Genomic DNA, 12,565 nt, shown 5'->3' on the forward strand with positions numbered 1-12,565 from the left:
GGATGGCTTATAATGTTGAAGCATTATTTGCATATTGCCCCCAACAATCTAGGTCCTCATTTTACTGACCGTGGAAGGATGAGTCAGCTGTCAGGATCAAACTCCAGGCTATGTGCCTGCAATACTGTATTCTAACTACTGCGCCATCAAGGCTGTTTGCACTTATGAGAGTCTTCCAAGTGGAAGGGCCTTTCCCATTTTTAAAGTAGAACGTCAAACGGGATCTTCTGCTTCTATGAGTACTTCCTGGAGATATGACTGTCCTTTCCTTTGCATTGAGGCGTACAGTGTTTCAGGACCTAGTTTTTCAGGAATGATTCCTGCCACCAATTATTCTGGGGTTCAGATGAAACAAAAACCCCAATGGGGCAAGTCAGGAAAGGTTGGTGCATGCCGCCCCCACTTGCCCTTCCTCCAGCAGCTGCCGGAACAGAGTGCCACACCAACCTACCTATTCCATGACCTTCCCAGTCCTAAGCTACCTGTTAAGTAACAGGCATGTTTTTATTGAAATGTTATACATGCATTAGGGACGCGGTGGTTCAGTGGCTAAGATGCTGAGCTTGTCGATTGAAAGGTCGACAGTTCAGCGGTTCAAATCCCTAGTGCCGCGTAATGGGGTGAGCTCCCGTTAACTTGTCCCTGCTTCTGCCAACCTAGCAGTTTGAAAGCATGTAAAAAATGCAAGTAGAAAAATAGGGACCACTTTGGTGGGAAGGTAACAGTGTTCTTTGCGCCTTTGGCACTTAATCATGCTGGCCACATGACCACGGAGACGTCTTTGGACAGCGCTGGCTCTTCGGCTTTGAAACGGAGATGAGCACTGCCCCCTAGAGTCAAGAACGACTAGCACATATGTGCGAGGGGAACCTTTACCTTTACCTTACTTATACATGCATAGTATCCAATCATGTGTCATAATTATGGACTAATACCCCTCCTCCACAGTATTTATCAAGTCCAAATATTCAAACTTTAGTGAGAATTAAAGGGTGTGTTGCATTTTTGCAGCCTTGCAAATTGATCAGCAAAGCACAGAAAATGTTGTCATTGTGTATGAGGAACTCCGTTTTGAGCCTCAGACTGAACTGCTCCACCTATTTCCTTTTGAGGTTTTGCTGCAGTAAATAATGTCAGTGAAATAACAGATGTGGGGAGTTCACAATATGATGAAGTCCATTATCTGATAATACCTGCTGTGTATGTATCTCTTTAACCTTCTAGGAAATGCAGATTTTAATTTAGTTAACAATATTCTTGTCTTAAACTGTCCTGCCTTTTTCTTTTTAAGTACGTAGGGTAACATGAGATGAGATCTTCAGTATATAGCCATTATTTTGAAAACCTATAATTTTGAACTCTATGTAATGCAAGCTGGAAAGAGTTGGCATGTCTTATGGGAGCCTTTTCTGCATAGTTTACTAACAATTGAGAACAGTTAATTTTGTAATTTGCAAAACTGCTGTCTAGTTGACCCTTTGGAGAAGACCCAAACAACCAGGAAAATCTACCAGCATACATTAATTCTAGGCAAATGCGAATCAGATTGTGAGTAATGCTTGGAGACCATCTGCCCATATCTTAATTTTTACTGTATTATCATGGTTTGTAAACACTAAATCTATTAGGAAAAATGAGAAGGTCATTTGTAGCTTTTTGAAAATCTTTGAGAAAACTTCAGCAGTGTATTTGTAGTTCTGTTCTTGTGAATTGGGATGCAGTGTTGAGAAGACGTAGCTGATAATCGGATTGATGTAACTAAACTTGAGTATTATGGTCAATTGTTTCGGCTTTACTAGTAATCGGGATGATCTGGACACAGCTGCTCTCTGTGTGTTCAGGAGCAATATTCAGTCAGATTTCCTGACCGTGTGGAAAGTAGCTGCATATGCATTGGGTTTTCATTTGGGAAAAGTAAGGAAGATCAGAGAATATTATTTGACGTCCTTATTTCTGGGGAATTAAACTCCTTAGTAATATTTGCTGGAAAGTCTGCTTTTATGCACCAGCTATTTCATGCATAATAACTGGAAATGGCTGAGTAAACAGCATGCTCACTCCTGAAGCCAGTTTAACAAAGCACAGTCTCTGGTTGGTACAAAGAGTGCATCAGAGTAGTAAGACATATTGTGATGTAAAGTGGCCATTCGCTCAGCAGTGACTGGTTTCCTGTTCTATGTTACAACACAAAAGTACCAATCACATTTTAGCTTAATCTAGCAGAATGCACAAACTTGGTCTCTTTTTGTCACATAGGAACCGCTCCTGCAAATAAACATTGTAGATAGATGAAAATTCCTGTTTTCTTAGTGCTTCTACTTTATATATATATTTTAAAAAATTAAAATATATTACCTATTTCTAAATGTAACGTGACTGTATTAAATTTGATTTTCTCCAAATACTTTCCTGTTGTGTGGGGCATCTAATCTGCTGAGTTAGAAGTGGTGATCCTTGATATTTAAAGAATGCACATACAATAATCCTACTCTTGATTACGTTATCTTGAAGCACATTATTTTTTTTTTCTCTGCATACTGGAATATGTAGCTCTGCATGTGTCTGTATTCCAATTGTAGGAATTCGTGTAATATACAGTGTAATTTAGATAGCATTCTTAGGGTTTTAAATTTAATTATGCAATTTAACAATGCTGATTTTGCTTGCTCCTGCAGAATGACATCTGTATAATTTGTGTGTACGCTGATGTGTCTCTGTAGTTTAACTGACGTAATTATGTGATGGTTGGTGGAACGGCTAAAACAGTGTTGTTTTGTAAACTATCCTTACAGTTCTGACAAATATTAATTTTGTCGAACTTGAAAACAGCTTTTAAATTTCTTGAGGAGAAAGAGAATCAAATACCAGTAATTATTATTTCAGGATATACTCCAAGCAGTTATTTCTCTGATTTTTCATTTTTTAAAAAGACATTTCTATTCTTCATTTGTAAATGAACAAACGTAATACAATAGTGTGAAACTCATTCATCATTCATGTCTTTTCTGTCTTAAGAATTAAGAATTAATTTCTAAAATAGCCTACCTTTTGATTAAGAGGAAAAAGGACATTCATTGAATATAAAATAATACCAATTATAATTAATTTTAAACTACTTCATCTAGTCCATACACTTGTCCTGAAGTAGACAACTTATTTACCTTATTTAGGTTTTGGTTTAATTTATTTTGATTTATATCTTGCGTGACAACAGTGTACGAGACATTAAAATAGGCATACAAGTTTAGAAGAAACATACAAGAAATTAGAAGAAAGGGAAAAACACTAGACTGAACCAAAAAAGGGATTGGGGGGTTGAGGATGAGGGAATAGTCAAAGGAATTTTAAAAATAAATAGTGTCATTAAAGCAAGATATGAGAGATAAAAGCCTAAGAACTGTTTTTAAGTGACTTGTCTAGTTGTAAAAATATCATGAAGATAGGCATCATACAAATATTCCTGAGAACAAATCCCTGTAGGAGTGACATCATCATTGAAGAGGCCTTTTCTCTGAAGCTGTTATCTGCACCTCTGATAAAAGAAAGCCTGCTAAAATGCATTTGTAAATCAAAATGAGATTTGGGGGGGGTGGCTTCTGTAAATTTTTTTTTTTAAAAAAGATGCAGCTGCTTTAATGAATAGAGCGGGGCTGTGCTTACTTACGATTCAAAGCACTTCTTAATCATTTTCAAAGTGTGCGGAGCCTTAGTAGCTAAGTGTAGCAACTGTCCCTGCTTGTTTATTTCTTCCAACCAAATGTAAAATGGCTTTGTGCTTCACTTTGCTTAGCGTTAGCAGCAAGGGTGAATTGTAGCCAATGGGTTGTTTCTGTTCAGACAGGCAACTGCCTTAAACCAGGAATTATCCTTAGGAGAAGAGCAACCAGTTTCTTAGAAAATAACTGATGTTAAACACATGGGAGGAGTTCCACTTTGATCAGTGGTATTCCCTGTCAGGAATAATCAATCAGAAAAATTTAAGCAGTGTGCATTGCATTGGCATACATATTCCTTTCTAATAATGACTGCACGTGAATGCAGCTATAGTGTCAGGGCTTCCCGCCTCAGAATGGGACAACTTGTCACAGCCAACTTACCATGGTCAACTCACCACGGGACAAATCCAGTGGTGGGATTCACCGGTTGTAACAGCCGGTTCGCGGCGCTCGCTTCGCTCACCCGCATGCCAAACATGCGCTTCCGCGCATGCTCAGTACGATCGAAAATTGCCTTCTACTGAATCCAGACTGAGTAAAACAGCTGAGGCGCGGCAATCAGCTCTGCTGTGCCTATCACCTGGGCTTAAAACAAAAGAAATATAGGTAGGTTATAGCGCAGGGGAGGGCAGCCGGCCCATCTGATTGCCGGAGCGAACCGGTTAGTTCTCAGCTGATTGTCGGAAGTACCGGTACGCCTGAACCAGTCAGAACCGGCTGAATCCCACCCCTGGACAAATTGCCATGGCCAACTCGCTATGGGAAAATTCAACAATTTAATTTTCTTTAATAATTAAATTTTTTTTTAATTTTGTCATTGACCTTTTATTTTGACCCTTCTTTGGCATCCTTTCATTAATGATTCTATTTGACTATTTCCCTCGATATTAGTGTAACTCTTGTCCCGTGGCGAGTTGTCCTCCAGCGAATTGACCGTGGTGAGTTGGCTGAGCAAGTTGGCCATGGCGAGTTGGGCAAGGTGAGTTGTAATAGACCCTTCCCGCCTCTATTGAAATGTGTTCCTACACCTGTTTTCTGATTTAGTACAAAGAAGGTAGGTAGATTTGCTCTGTGCTCAGTCCTGTGGTTTTGCTTGGCCTTATTAAACGTGGGCAAAAGCTTCCACTGACAGTTGTAATAAATGTAACTGGCATTGAGAACTGTAAACAGAAGAATTTCAGCTGCTTTGGTCACTTGTAAATCATCTTCTTGTCCACAGCCTGAATACTGCAGCTGTTAACTTAGGTTTCTCTGTAACAGATTTAATGAGGCACTTCCTTTTGTTCTAACAGATAAGCGTCTATTTCGCAACTAACAAGTTAGCTTCACAGTGTTTGTGGCTCTGCAGTGTTGACCACAACTTCCTTGCATCTCTTCAGATGCTATATAATTTGGACATGCATTTCCTAGGCTATATGTGTATCTTCAATGAAAGTTTCTGCTAAGTTTGTTTTGTTTGCGCTATTATCTGCAGCCGATACAAGAAAGGCCTTAAATTTGAATATCATATATGTTGCATTTCTTTCTTTTCTGTTTAGTCACTTTGCTACTGGAAAAACAACCAGAAATGTTTTAACAAAAAAACAAGTGGAGAACCTGTGAGCCTCCAGAGCAAGGATGGGCAATTCTGGCCATTTTATGACCTGTGGACTACAACTCCCAGAATTCTTGAGCTAGCTATGCTCAGGAATTCTGGGAATTTAAGTCCACAGATAGTACAGGAACCATAGATGCCCACCCCTGCTCCAGAGGTTGCTGAAGTAGCTGCTTAGTAGCATTTCCCATTTGCTTTGCAAACCGGGATTACTGGGAGTTATAGTTCAGCAATCTCAGGAGACATGGATTCCACTTGTAGCATTTTAAAGAGATGCCACAATCAAATTCTATTTCAGTGTGTAGTGAAATAAATATAGTTGTGTCTTACTTTCCATCTATTGCTGTTCTTATGTTGGTAGTGTACTGAATACACATAAATATAGTAAATAAATGAAACAATAGCTAGAGGAGAGAATGTATTTGATCTCACACAGATTTAGTCTCTCTTAACTCTAATAAAGTTGGTTATCAATAAGGCAGTCTAGTTTTACATTCATTGTATGACAGGATGGAATGGAAGCTTATTGGGTGTCTTTGAACAAGCCATACTCATTCCAACTTACGTAACAGGCTTGTTACGCTGGAGAAAAAAATATAGGAGGAACTAATGTGTATACCACCTTGAACGTCTGTAGAAAACGATATGAAACTAATGAAATTAACATCTAGCATGAAAAGTAGAAATAACAAGCATGAAATATCTGGACAGATACTTTAACTTAATCACTGCTGGTGTCACAACCATATGGTCCATAAATAGTGATCACTTCTGCCCATCCTGACTTTGAGGCTGCTATCTAATCTAGAGGTCTTCAAACTTGGTGGCTTTAAGACTTGTGGACTTCAACTCCCATAATTCTATGGGATAGCTCCCATAAGCTATGCTTGCTGGGGAATTCTGAGAGTTGAAGTCCACAACTCTTAAAGCTGCCAAGTTTGGGGACTCCTGATCTAATGCTTTTTTTGGGGTAAAGTATAGAAGGCATGGATTAGGTCACCAATTGTAGTTGTACAATATCTGCAACTTTTCCTGCTAATGGTATGAACAATTTTGACAGCTTATTTTAAAAGGGAATCTGATAGTGAATATATGTGTTTTATGTTGACTGAGAAAATTTTGGCAAGACTGATGATCAATTTCTTTGTATATATGCTGTACAATGACAACAAATGCTATACTCTGCAAACGAGGTAGAAGTCTAAACAGTCCTCTGAAGGAAACTGTAAAATCCCCATTAGTTGTATAGAAGAGGTATCACATCAGGGTTGTGTTTGACCTCGGTGGGGGCTGGAATGGGTGTGGCCAGCTTACTGTCACTCGTGTCGGGGTACCTGTGGTGGCCCGAGCGATCTGTCAGAGAAAACAGACTCCCGAGCTCTGTTTTCCGCTGCAAGGGCCTCCTGCAACCCTTTGCCAGTGAAAACAGAGCATGGGAGGGCTGCACGCGGCCTTCCCGAGTTTTGTTTTTGTTGGCAGAGGCACTGCGGGCCAGTCCCTCACTGTTTCCAGGGTGGCCCTGCGGGCTAGATCTAAGCATCCCGTGGGCCGAATCCGGCCCCCTGGCCTTGTGTTTGACACCCCTGTTGTATAGGGTAGCACAATCAGTGACAGTGACAAGCTCCATTTTGTTTCTGTGAATAAGATCTTGGAGCAGAAAACTGTACTTTATGATTCCCGTCTGAAAGCCAGTTCACTGTATCTATAGAGTTTTGAGATCGACAATGCAGAAATCTGCATGGCTGTTATATAGCAGCAAAGAGTTAAAAAGTGTGTGTCTCTTATCAGTCTCTTTGCAGATCACCTGAGTTTTGGCAGACTGGATGTGGTAGTTTTATTATTTGTATTAAATGTAACTGGGGCAACTGAATGGGTGCACCTATTCACATTAGAAGCTCCTGTGAATTTGCAAAGTGGTTCAAATAATGCTGTCTCCCAAGTTGAACAGGTGTATCACCATGGGAATAAAATCATTGTTTAAAATAAGTTGGTTCTTTGTGTTATTGAAAGTATCCCTCCAGGAGCTTTTACGTCTTCATTTTGCTTTGTATTACTTTGGAGAATAGGGACTCAACCCAACTGTTGTTTGGAAGTCTTATTTTCTCTGTGAAGAAATTCAGTGTAAGAAGTGTAGGGCCAGCGGTGAAATTCAATTTTTCTTACTACTGGTTCTGTGGGTGTGGCTTGGGTGGGTGTGGCAAGAGAAGGATACTGCAAAATTCCCATACCCTCCCCACTCCTGGGAGAAGGATATTGCAAAATCTCCCTTCCCACCCCACTCTGGGGCCAGCCATAGGTGGTATTTGCTGGTTGTCCGAACTACTCAAAATTTCCGCTACTGGTTCTCCAGAACCTGTCAGAACCTGCTGAATTTCACCCCGGTTAGTGCCCTTGGATATTGCATTCAAGTCTTCTTAATCCTTAGCACAACCAATATGGTTTTTTAAAAAATGGGAAGGATGAAGGAATCTGAACGTTATATTTTATTTATTATGTGGACTATTCTTTGTTTTATTTGCAGAAGCCACCCAGAGTCACATTCAAATGAGTTGGGCAGCTATGTAAATTCCATTAATTTTTAAAAGCTCTTTAGTCCAAGACTAAATTCCCATACTCTACCGCAGACCTGGGTATGTTATGACTCCCAGGCCACATTCGTTCATTTGACTGTCCCTGTCTGACCTGTGTGAAGTCAACAGGAAATTGGGAATCAAATGTAAATAGCTGTATGGCATGCATACAATATAACTGCATTGCTTTTATTTTGAAGGCAACTCCTTTTTTCAGTTTACACATGTACATGCATGTGTTATGTGCCTATGCACCTTTACAAACTTATTCATTCAGTTTTCTACAACAATACCGGTTTCTCATAGGAAAATTAATTGCCCACCCCTGGTCTACCAGATTCCCTTAAAGTCTTATTGAAGCCTTTTATTTCTGTAGTATCCATAATTGATTATCTCTACAGGTAACTGACAACGTTTATTGAATCTTCCCCTTTCCTCTCTTTGATTTGGCTCAATTCGCACATCAAACCAAACCAGTTTCTTCTCAACAGGCACAATAGGTAAACATTAACATCATCAATATTACTAAGTATTCTAGAAGCTGAATTCCACAGATTTGGAAGGCACCAATATTTGGAAGTTTGTGCTAACGTATAATTTACATTTCTTGTCTAGTGTAATGTGTGAATTCATCCACTGGTTTGTAAGCCATAGTTTAAGACTTGATGTGAAGACTAATCACAGCCCAATCCCCCCCCCTCGGTTTTTCTAATCGTCCTTCCTCTTGCCAGATTGATGAAGCTGACACTTCAGTGGCTCAGCCTCCTACTGAACCTGGTGAATTGGGAATTTGATTCTTATTATCATTCCAGAAAACAGCCTTTTTCTAAACCAGAACTTCTCTCTATGGCTACTTAATTCTCTGCAATAAATCTGCTTCCTTAATCGTCCCAATCTTACTTGGAATAGGGGGCCAGGACATGTTGCCGGAACAAAGCATTGGCATTTGCTGTGTGGAGCTGATTTTGGTTGGCCAGTGATGGAGGAACTTATTAATTTCAGACATATAACCAGAGAAAATTGCATAGGAAAATTGGGAAGGAAACTGCGCTGTTGAAAGTATTTTTAGAAAATGATATGCAACCTTATTCTTGCATCAGAATATGTCCTAGAGAAGGAAGATGTGATAACCGTTCTTCATATGTTTTAGTCGTCAGTCCCCTAATCATCTTTGTTATTCTTCTCTATACTCTTTCTAGAATCTCAACATCTTTTTTATATCGTGGTGACCAAAACTGGATGCAGTATTCCAAGTATGACCTTACCAAAGCATTATAAAGTGGTATTAACACTTCATTGACTCAGAAAGAATAAGTGACTAGTGTCTCAAAATGTTAGTGATGACCAACATAGTAGCAAAACATTTTGAAGGACAGATTAGACTGAGGAAAGCAATTGGATGTTGACCAGCTTACTGAAATTTGACAAAAAAATAATAATGATTTTGATGCAGATTAAATGAGTCAAGACCAAAATGGAAATATGCCAGTTATTTATTAGGTGGTAGGGCTGTCTCTCCTGGTCATGTGTACATAAGTAACTAGCAAATATTTTTTTGTTGAACATGGTATGTTTAGTTAAGAGTCCTGGTGTAAAGCTAATGTTCTTGAAAGTATATAAGGCTGGTTGGAGGTTTACAGTTTTAGCTACAAGAATGACATTTTTTAAGGTCTCCCCCACAAAAATTCTGGTTCTGAAGTGGGTAGAGCAGGGGTGAAAAACTTGTGTCATCACAGTGGCGTCACATGATGTATCACAACTTCCCCCCCTTTGCTAAACCAGGTGTGGGTGTGGCCAGCGCATGACATCATGCCCGCTGACCGCGAGTTTGACTGCCCTGGGTTGGAGGAATAGCCTTGAGGGATAGGAAGAACTTCTATTAAAACAGTAATCAGATAAAAGTAATCTGCATCTAAGGCTAAAACTGAGAAAAGTTGAGAAAGCTCTCAGGTGAGACCCTAACTAGTGAACCAAAGATAAAGGAAGAGGGAAGCATATTTAGACTTGCAAGATTCTGTTATTACATCTTGGTAAGAAAAGCAGTATGTGAAATCTACTTATCTTCCCAACCGGTTTTGAAGTGCACTCGCCGCACGCGGACCCTCTGCGCATGCGCAGAGGGTAAAAAACAGATGACTGGGCGGGTGGGCAGAGCCTTGTGCTGCCGTCACTACCGGTTCTCCGAACTACCCGCCGCCATCGCTACCGGTTCAGCTGAACCGGTCTGAATCGGTAGCATTTCACCCCGAGTATAGACCTGCATGACTTTCCTAGTCTGGTCTGCCTCATAGGACTGAGTGGTTTATTCAGAAATTGAAGATTTTTTTATTATCCAGATACTGAGGTAATCCGATGTCTAGAATTTTCTGGCGTAATTTTTTTTTTTCATGTTTGCTTATTTGCCCTCCAAATTTCAAGTGCTGCTTTTAATCTGTCTCAAATTTGGAATGCTCTGTTTAATTATCCTGGAAGTATCTTGACCTTGAAACTGCTCTATTCTCAACTCAAAATCTGCTACTTTGAGCTGCAGTCATTTCCAAACTGAACGGATCAAGTTAATTTTTACTTAAAAATATTTTGAATACTACAGATATTAGGTGAACAATTGCCAACACATTTGAACACTAAATTTCGTAAGGTTGGGTTTTACAACAATTGTTTCCGATTTTTGTTTGTTTGTACATTTCAGTACAGGTAGTCAGTTGTTGAGGCAGTTGTTAAGGGAGTTTTGCCCCATTTTACAGCCTTTCTTGCCACAGTTGTTAGGGGAATCCCTGCAATTGTTAAGTTAGTGACACAGTTAAGTGAATCTGGCTTCCCCATTGACTTTGCTTGTCAGAAGGTTGCCAAAAGTGATCACATGACCCTGGGACATTGGAACCGTCATAAATATGAATCAATGGAACAAACATTTGAATTTTGATCACATGATCCTAGGGATGCTGCAAGAGTCATAAGTATGAAAAACAGTCAAGTTAATTTTTTCAGTTCTGTTATAACTGAATGGTCATGAAATGAACTGGTGTAAGTCAAGAACTACTGTATTTTTCGGAGTATAAGACGCACTGGAGTAAAAGACACACCTACCTTTTTTGGTGAGGAAAAAAGAAAAAGAAATCTGCCTGTGCTTCTGAGCAATTTTGCTTCGTTGCAGCAAACAGCCTGCTTTACTTTCATTTTTGTTTTCAGCATAGCTTGATTAGCACAAGGAAAAAAAAATCTGCTCCAGCAATTTATCTCTTTGCAGCAAGCAGTAGAGCATGCACAAAACAGCTGAGAGCAAATCAGCTGAGAGTCAGGAGGCTGATCCAATTAACTTGTGCTAATTAGGCTGTGCTGAAGCTGAAAGGAGCTGTTTTTTTCTTGCTGTTTGCTTGCAAGGAGGTAACTGCTGCAAGGCAGAGGGCAAAGGGTGGGGGCCAGTGGGTGGGCGGGGCTACATTCAGTGTATAAAACACACCTAAATTTACACCCCCTTTTAGGGGGGAAAAAGATGCATCTTATACTCCGAAAAATACGGTACCTGCTGTTCAATATTCAATGGGTCCCAATCTTCAATTCTATTTTGTTTTTCTTTTTTTGTCTTTCCTTTCATTCCCCCAATTTTTTTTCTGTCTTCCTTTCCTGCCACTTTATTACAATCTGGATTAGAATGTTGTTGATAAAGTCCCATTTATGCGTTGCAATTTTAACTTGAAAATCAATAGGCTGGATGACCTTTGTATCTGTTGTCCTTTCTGACTTCGTAGTACAAATTTTGTTTACATTGGCTGAATAAAACACTTGCATGCAAAGTAATCCCACAAATATTAAGATGCCGTCTCTGATTTGCCCTAGTATTGACTAAAATGAAACCTCTTGTTTCTTTAATGATATAAGAAACATAGAATGATTGGAGCAAATTACTGTTATTGGATCAACATTTTCCGTTTGGTAAATCTAACATAATCGCCTCACTACACCGACATGGCTTCTAAATAGTTTTCTTCTCTATTAGGTTTAACAGCAGGAGTTTGTTAATTTGAGGATGGGGGAATATGTTTGAATATGTTTATGTTCATTTGAAGTTATCACGATGTGTTTCTGAATTGGTAATTGTGCAAAGATAAAAGAAAAAGCAGATTGGTAAATGCCTCTAGACTGAGACTTGTGGTACCTTTCATTACTATAGCAAACTAATTCTCTATAGGCCAATTTTGTAGGTTAGAACCATACCCTCACAATTGCTATTCCACAGAAATAAGCAGACTTCCATCTCCGCCATGGTTCATTTTTCTTGTGACACTATTGAATTCAAACACACAGCCTTACACACACCGACACTGTTGCATTCCTTCACCCGCCTACATAAATTATGTTTTCCTTGCCCGTAGTTAATTGAAGTAGGCCCACCTAAACCACAATGTGCTAAAGAAGGATATTGCGATTAAAAATCACACAAAAAATTGTGCCAAATTCCCATACGGATTGTTTGACCCTTTCACAGTATTTGAATATTTCTATTATAAAAAGTTTATGGCAATCGCTGAGAAATATTTTCTGCATATACATCGGTTGCAATGTATAGCCTAAACTTTCAGCATTCTTGCAGCTTCTTAGTTACAGTGGAATAATTGAAAGCTTTTCTGATCCTAGTCTACAGCCAGTAAATTAAGCTATTGTTGCAAATGAATGAGTTCGGCCTA

The 12,565-nt window shown here is 39.4% G+C and overlaps 1 protein-coding gene across 6 annotated transcripts in view; it reads left to right on the forward strand.

Moving 5' to 3' along the window:
* TBL1XR1 (TBL1X/Y related 1) overlaps positions 1 to 12,565 on the forward strand; it is a 220,624-nt gene that overhangs the window by 53,341 nt on the left and 154,718 nt on the right. For 2 of the 6 annotated variants that reach the window (XM_034438948.3, XM_087872504.1), the window contains exon 2: positions 4,608 to 4,695. The exons of the other annotated variants lie outside the window; for them this stretch is intronic. The gene's annotated coding sequence lies outside the window, so the exon portion shown is untranslated. The remainder of the gene's footprint in view (positions 1 to 4,607; positions 4,696 to 12,565) is intronic. 6 annotated transcript variants of the gene reach the window in all.

This window comes from Pantherophis guttatus, chromosome 6 (assembly GCF_059756535.1).
Source record: "Pantherophis guttatus breed Tessera chromosome 6, ASM5975653v1, whole genome shotgun sequence".
Lineage (NCBI taxonomy): Eukaryota > Metazoa > Chordata > Lepidosauria > Squamata > Colubridae > Pantherophis > Pantherophis guttatus.